This window comes from Mustela putorius, unplaced genomic scaffold (genome assembly GCF_011764305.1).
Source record: "Mustela putorius furo isolate JIRA1106 unplaced genomic scaffold, ASM1176430v1.1 tig00003896_pilon_pilon_pilon, whole genome shotgun sequence".
Lineage (NCBI taxonomy): Eukaryota > Metazoa > Chordata > Mammalia > Carnivora > Mustelidae > Mustela > Mustela putorius.
This window is the reverse complement of record NW_025422045.1, coordinates 2018223-2025926: the sequence shown is the minus strand read 5'-3', so window position 1 is coordinate 2025926 and position 7704 is coordinate 2018223.

Below are 7704 nucleotides of genomic sequence, written 5' to 3'. Positions count from 1 at the left end.
AAATAAGGCCTTTTTGTTCCTTTCACATCAATTTTCGTTGTAATGATTTTACATCTTATGTTCCTGAAACCTTGCTTAAAGGTTGTGTGTAACATGACTTGTTTTGCAACCTGGATGCTAAAGAGAACCAGAGAAGTAGATTTGGACGTAAAAGATATTTAATTGAATTGCCTTTTGTTTTGACAGATGTTTTATACAGTACTTTGTCTGTTAAGAACAAGATGTTCCAATAAATACTGGATAAGTGGGAGAGAAAATTTACTACAAGGCCATAAATCAATTGGCAAGGGGTCATAAACTGCAGGATCGGTGCTCAAAGAATTTATTAGATTATCAGAATCTAAGATTGATCTGTAGCTTTATCTATCTTCCCCCATCCGTCATTTTTATGGGACATGAAAAAGAGTTATAAAGGACAAATTGCATTTAAAAAAATTAAAATACAGGTTTTAGACAAAGCAGTATGCCAGGATAGGGAACTAGGTTGAAATAAGTGATAAATCCGGAAAGAGGTCCCAAATAGAAATATTTCTGTCACTTGGCAGGAGAGAGGGACCAGTCTGTGGGGGCGGGGGGGGGGGGTATGAAACCCTAAGATAAAAGAAATCTTTTAAAATACAGAGGGGTCTAGAGATTGCCTCATCTGAGCCCCCATCATCTTACAAACAAAGAAACCGAGGTCTGAAAGGTTAAGTGACTTCTACAATAACATGGCCAGTTCATGGCATCAAAGACTCTGTTTCTGCTAAAGCTAATACAGAAGGCTTCGTGATTTTGTTTTGGGAAGAGTGTATTTTTATTGACAGAGAGGTATAGAATTTTAACTTGAGACCCACAGTGTAGACTCCTTGAGGACAGGAATGGATTTTCCTTCTTACTACATATTCCCTGAATATTTATCTGCAGACCTCAGGAAGTTTCAGAGGCTCTTCATGTCCCTATGGTGTATGTTTCACTCACTTTCTCTCGCGTGATGGCAAGCACACCGGTGCCCGTTGGAGGCAGGCTCAGGCCTCAACATACACGCGCAGCTGATGAGATGAGACGGACACAACCAAACACAGGAGGTTTGGGAAGCACACCCTACCACTTGGGTGATCCAAGGCCAGTTTTCTTTGGGGCTATGTGGTGAGGGTTCTCTCCCCAAGAAGCAGGGCCAGACTCGGGTGAGGCCAGCAAGGCCCCTTAATACATAAGGAGGTACTCACAGTCGGTGTCATGGAAGCTCAGGGTCATAACTACATGACACTGAAAGTGTCTCCTTAAATCACATGCCCTCGAGCCGGGCAAGGCGGGAAGAGGAGATTTGCCAAAGAAAAAGGCTGGAGGGCAGCCTAAGGGAGGAGGGTTCAAGGAGAGCACAACTTCGTGATCTCTGGTTTCTGGGTGCTCCCATACTCCATCCCCACACCAGAGACACAAGCGCTGAGGGGACTAGATGGTAGACAGGACAAGGTCTCAGTCCTGGGGAGGCTGCCGACAAATCAGGGAAACAGATGAGTGACATCTCACGACACGGGGAATGAACTGAGTACCCCCAGCTTATTCTTTAGTCCCAAATGGTTGAGGGGTCACGGAGGATAAAAAGAGGAAAATGTATTGGAAGTGGGGGTACTGAAGCAGGCATCGAAGAGTATGAACATGCTGTTTATAAGAGGAAGAGGAGGGAAGGGGTGGGGCACCAGTTCTGCCCACCCACTGGATTCTATGACAGGAGGGCTGGAAATGCCAAGGGGAGCCGGGGGCTGGCTGCTTCCAGCTAGAAGGTTCTATAAATGTCCAGTGTTCTGCCATTTTGATGCTCTGGATATAGAATTGCCAGATGAAAGCCAGGACACCATTAAATTTGAGTTTCAAAGAATCAGTGTCATTTTTTAGTATGTCACAGATATTACATGGGACATTAGGCTAAAAACAGTCACTAAAAACAATTAGGCTAAAAACAATATTTGTTGTTTATGGGGGCCGTAAATTGAGCTGGGAGTCCCATATTTTCATTCGTGAACTCTGGCAACCCTATCTGAATGGAATGAGTGAAAAAGCAGACACAGTGGAAGGGATAGAGAGCAGTTGAGGAAGGGGCCTGAGGCGGTGATCCTCTCTTCCAAAAGGAAAGTGGTAGAAAGAAAGAATCCTCGAACTGGAGGAGAATTCAGAGCAGTGGTTCTCAATCTAGGGTGCACACTGGAACGCCCTCTGGGGGGGTGGGGGGTGGAGGATGGGGGGAGTGGAGCTGTGACAAACCATCAGTGCCTGAGTCTTTCCACAGAGACTCTGATTTGATTGGTTTCAATGTGGCCCAGGTATCAGCATTTGTTAAATCTCCCTGGGAGGTTATCTTGTCAAACCAGAGTGAGAACCACCACTTTGAAAAACCACTAGGCAGAGGGTCAGACAGAGCAGGTTTAAGATCCAACTCTATCACTTCCTGGCTGCGAGACCAAAACTACGCCTGTTTCACCATCTGTAAAACAGAGATAATAATTGTTTCTACATTACAAGGTCGTTGAACAGATTACTTAAGACCTCCAGTTAAATACTGTAGACTGAGTACATGCATTTAAATCCATTCTCTACCGAAGCCCTCCTGAAATGACAGAAGGATAAAACTTATGCCAACCCATGCACTCAGCCACCTGCTAGAGTACAGAAAGCTGATATGTAACTGTCCGCAGGCGAGGAGACACCAATAAAAAGCAAGCCAATTCACACCACAGAAACCCAGAAATGTTCCAGAAATGGAGGCAGTCTGAGAGACCAGAGGATTCACTGATGGTGTGAGAGGGAAACCTTTCTCCAACCCTTGCATCTGGTAGTGGCCCATCTAGAGAGAGACACCACAGAGGGGTAGACTCAAGGCCACGCAAGGATGCACAGGGGTGGGGAGGCCATTTATTAAAGATGGGGGGATGGAGTGAAGAGTTACAGGCTGAACGGTGAATACCAAGATGCTTCCCCAAATGTAGGCAGCCGGGCACACCCTAAAGGGAGGAGACGCTCTGACGAAACTGGCCAGTGTGAGAGGAAGATGGAGAGGTGCTGACATTTGGAAATCTCCCAAAGAAAGGCTGGGTGCTCCCATCACTCTAGGCCCACAAATAAATCTCCTTCAACTATCTAACAACTCAGTAGACAGCAAGGATGGAAGAGACCAGAAGAAAGCCTGTAACATGAGAGAGAGACCACAATCAAACAGGGGGGAAAAAATGGCATCTGAAAGAAACAGATAGCTCAAGGAGCAGAATAAAGCAAAAGAGAAAACTATAATGAATATGAATATAATAATCATCCAAGAGAGCCAATAGCTGACTATAAGAAGTTCCAGAATGAGAAAATAGGAAGTGGAAGTGGGTAAGTTATCAAATAACTGCTACAAGAAAATTTTCCAGAATCAACAAACACTTTTCTAGATTGGACAAGTCCAATCAGTAGCAACCCACCCTACATACACCTCCACCAGAAAGAGGGGGAATGACTGACACCAAAGCACATCATCATAGAACTTCTATATCCTAGGGATTTAAAAAAAAAAAAAAAAAAAGAAAGACCCTAAATGTTGAGAGGAGAGAGAGAGAAACTGAGCAGGAGCAAGAGAGAGAGGTCACATACAAAGGACTTAGGATCGGAACACAGAAATTTCTCAGCAGCTAGAAGCTAAAAGACAGTCGAGCCACTGATGCCTCCAAATCCTAGGAGAAAATGATTTCTTCCTTAAAATTCCATACCTAGCTGAACAATGAATCAAGAATAAGGGTAGGATATAACCATCAGACAGACAAGATATCCAAAATGTACATCCTATGTTGCTTTTGCTGCTTCCATGTTTGATGGAAGATGTGTGCCATTGAAACTTGACAGAAAACCGAGGAAGGAAGGACTCGAGATCCAGAAAACAAATGACTTTCCGAGGTAAAAGGCATCCCAGGACGAATGGGAAGGGGAGTCGCAGGAACTCAGCATGGGGCAGACTCGGCAGCAGAGCAGGATGGGGGCTCTAGCAGGAAAGACTCTAAGGAGAAAAAAGAACAGAAGTTTATTTGATTTGTTTGACAATAAGGAGAGGGGCTTTATGCTTCTGTCGGAGAATGTGAGACTTCCTTGTCTAGGCACGTAGAAAATCAGGCAAACAAATAAACAAAGTGATTATGAATTCCAGAGCAAACTCCAGTCATAGAAAGAAGAACAGTACTCTTGGAATACTGTGAAAATATTGTTTATAGTCTTCGTAACACAAACCCTGAATGATTAATCAAAAACTGGGAAGATGAGAGGAGCAGCAGTGTGAGAGGGTGGGTGGGCATGGGAGCTAAGCCACACTCCACTCTCCAATTGGTAGATCACGTCTATTTCAAAAGTTAAGTTGGGGTGCCTAGGTGGCTCAGTGGGTTAAAGCCTGTGCCTTCGGCTTGGGTCGTGATCCCAGGGTCCTGGGATCGAGCCCTGCATCAGGCTCTTCCCTTCCTCTCTCTGCTTGCCTCTCTGCCTACCTGTGATCTCTGTCTGTCAAATAAATAAATAAAATCTTAAAAAAAAAAAAAAAAGTTAAGCCATAGCACCATAAGCATGTTACTTAGAAATCTGGAAATAAATAATGGAGAAACAACAGAAGTCATTGCTTTAGGGATAGGATGGGGTTGGGAAAGGGATTGTTGCTTCTTATTACAAAGCTTCTAGTTCTATTTGACTTTTTATATCATGTACATGTATTTCTTTAATGTAGTTCCTAAGAACTTGGTGAAGTTTGGCTGCTATTATCACCTCCTAGATTTAAGACTGGACAAGTGGAGAGATTGTGTCTTGCCTAAAGCTTTTCCCTCCCCAAATTACCACCAGCAGACCTATGGCGTCTTTATTCAAAACATTTTAAAAGGGCATCTTCTATGCCAGGCTCAACAAAGAGCTAGTCCCAGTCCACGAGGTTCAGTCCGGTCGGAGTGGGTGGTGGTTAGCATCTGCAGTGGACAGCCCTCAGTATTTAGGTTCCCCTCAGGTATTAAGAGTGTGGCATGGAGACGGCCATCTTGGCTGGAGGCTGGTTTAATAATATGGTCTTGTGATGCTTACCAGAGTATACTTGGTGCGATATTTATGTTCACACTTGCTCCCTCACCACCACCGACTCCGACCGAACTGCTTTTCCCTCCCCAAATTACCACCAGCAGACCTATGGCGTCTTTAGGCTCTCTGGAGGTGATATATATGCAGTTCATCCCATTTCTCTTTTTTATTTTTAATGTTTAGGGGAAAGCCCGTATTCATCTTATAAAATATGCAACAGCAATCAGCAGGACCATCCGAGTAGCTTTGGTCCCTGACGAGAGAGCTCTTTGTCCTTGGGTCAAGTTTTTCCGAAAGTTCTGCTCTCTTGAAGCATTACCAGCATGCTATCCTTCTGACGTTTTCCTGACTGACTGATGGCCAAACGAGCCCAAACCATCATGGAACCTAGTAAGAAGAGCGAGGGTGTCCGTCTGTCCCCCTTCTCCTATCACTGGTGTCCTTCGCTGGGGCTGGTCATGCTAAACAAGTTCATGGAACAGCAGGGCTGAGGGCCTATAAAAGAGTCTTTCCTGAAAATAAAATAATAAAAAAAATCAAGCTCAGCTGGATTCTGATTTAATAGCATCTGGCAAGCTAACTATATTATTTTTGAACACACAGACATAAATTTGATATGAATAATAAAACTGAAGTATAACATGGACAAAGGAAATATAAAATTCACCTAATCTTCAAAAGAAATTCTATACTTGAATAATTAACTATGCTCTATTTATAAAACTAGAATAATTGAAAACAGAATTTTCAGTTGATTCATATAGCCTCTGAAATATTTATTATTGCAAGTCAAAAAGATCTGTCTGGGGTTTGTCACTGAAAATGTCTAAACTCAGTGTCCAGATGTTTATTTAAGTTGCTCCCACAGAGTTCTAATGTCAATAACAGGGGTTATCAGAGAGCATCGCTGTGTATCTTCCCTGACTAATATTCTCATTTCTTCTGCATCTTTGATGTTTTCTTTCATTAAAATTCCTGGCCCATATCCACAAAAATCTGCTGGGCTTGCATTAAAAATTAGTCTGCAGACTTGACATCTGATGATGCCCTACGTCTCGACAAAGATAATATTTAGCAGCAGCTATCACTTAGGCATTACGATCGGCCGCAGAGAGCCCCTCTCAGAGAATGAAAAAGAATCCAGAATCCAAGTTTTAGCTTGCAGATCCTACCTTCCCACCTATTCTCTCTCGCCAGCATTAGATAAGGCAAAGTTGGAACCAGCGATGGGATCTCTCACCGTGAGCCCAGAGGTGTTCCCCTTCCCCCTCCTTCCCGCTCACGTGCCCTGTCTTCTTTGGAAAATCTAAAGTAAGATGACTTTAAAATAAAGGAAACCAGGCTCTCTGTCAAGACTCACTTCCTAAAGTTTCTGCAGAATAAGACACCTGGGAGAACATTTTAAAGACATGCAATGTCCTTTTTCCCTTTGTGGGAAAGTGGCAAAAGGTAGAGTATTTTTGAGCCAACCAGATGAGGACTTTGTTTTTATTTTTTTTATTATTTTTTTAAAGATGTTATTTATTTATTTGACAGAGATCACAAGTAGGCAGAGAGGCAGGCAGAGTGAGAGGAGGGAAGCAGGCTCGCTGCTGAGCAGAGAGCCCGATGTGGGGCTCGATCCCAGGACCCTGGGATCATGATCTAAGCTGAAGGCAGAGTCTTTGACTCACTGAGCCATCCAGTCACCCAAGGATTTTGTTTTTAATCAGCTGTACCAAAGGAGTGTGTACGAAAAGTTCCTCCTTCCCCAAACTAACTGAATTTCACAAAAACTGTTAAACCACCTAGAACCCAAAGAAAGGTGGTGTGGGTAAATGAAGTTTGGACATACATTCCAAGAAAGTCTTGTGCATCTGAAGGCTGATCAGTCCTCCGGGCTAGAATCTGACAGGCATTTACACCAGCGCAAGCTTAGCATTACTTACCCTCTACTGTTTCCTGTATTAGTTTAAAAGAATTAAATCTGATTTGCACTCCAGTACAGTTTAAAGAAAAAAATTGGGCACCCATGTGGAAAACCACTAATGGTGCAAAACAGTGCCCTCGGGAAGGAAGGAAGTCACTCCTGGGAACTGGGGACAGATTAATTAGAAGGTGTCGTCCATGGAAAAATCGCCATCTACATTGGTTATTTGATTAAATCATAATATTCATAAACTCATGTAATCCAGCCCGAGAGGCAACTTCCTAGCACAAAGTAGGCGCTCAATAAATGTTTATTGGCTTTTCAGTGAACACCTAGTCTAACATTTCGGTATTAATAGGTATTACATAAAATTGAATCTCCAGGCAAATACATTTGGGAAACGCTGAGTTAAACAAAGTTAAACAGGCTTTTCACTCCAGGACCTATCAAAACCTTTAATATGCTAAGGTGATTTTGAACTCCCATGGGATAGATAGCAAGTGAAGAGACTGCAGAGAAGGGGCTGCATTTCCCAAACTCCATTGTTCTCAGGATTCCTGTTTTAAGAGACACATTTTGAGAGATGTTGACCAGGTCCACTGCCTTCATTCTAGAAAAGGGATGATTTAAAATCCTCACAAGTTAAGTGACTCGGCCAAGCACTCAAGCTCTCTGATAACAGCAGAGCAGGAACCCTCCACTCCCCCTCTCCCTTCTCCCCACTTCCCTCATCCCTG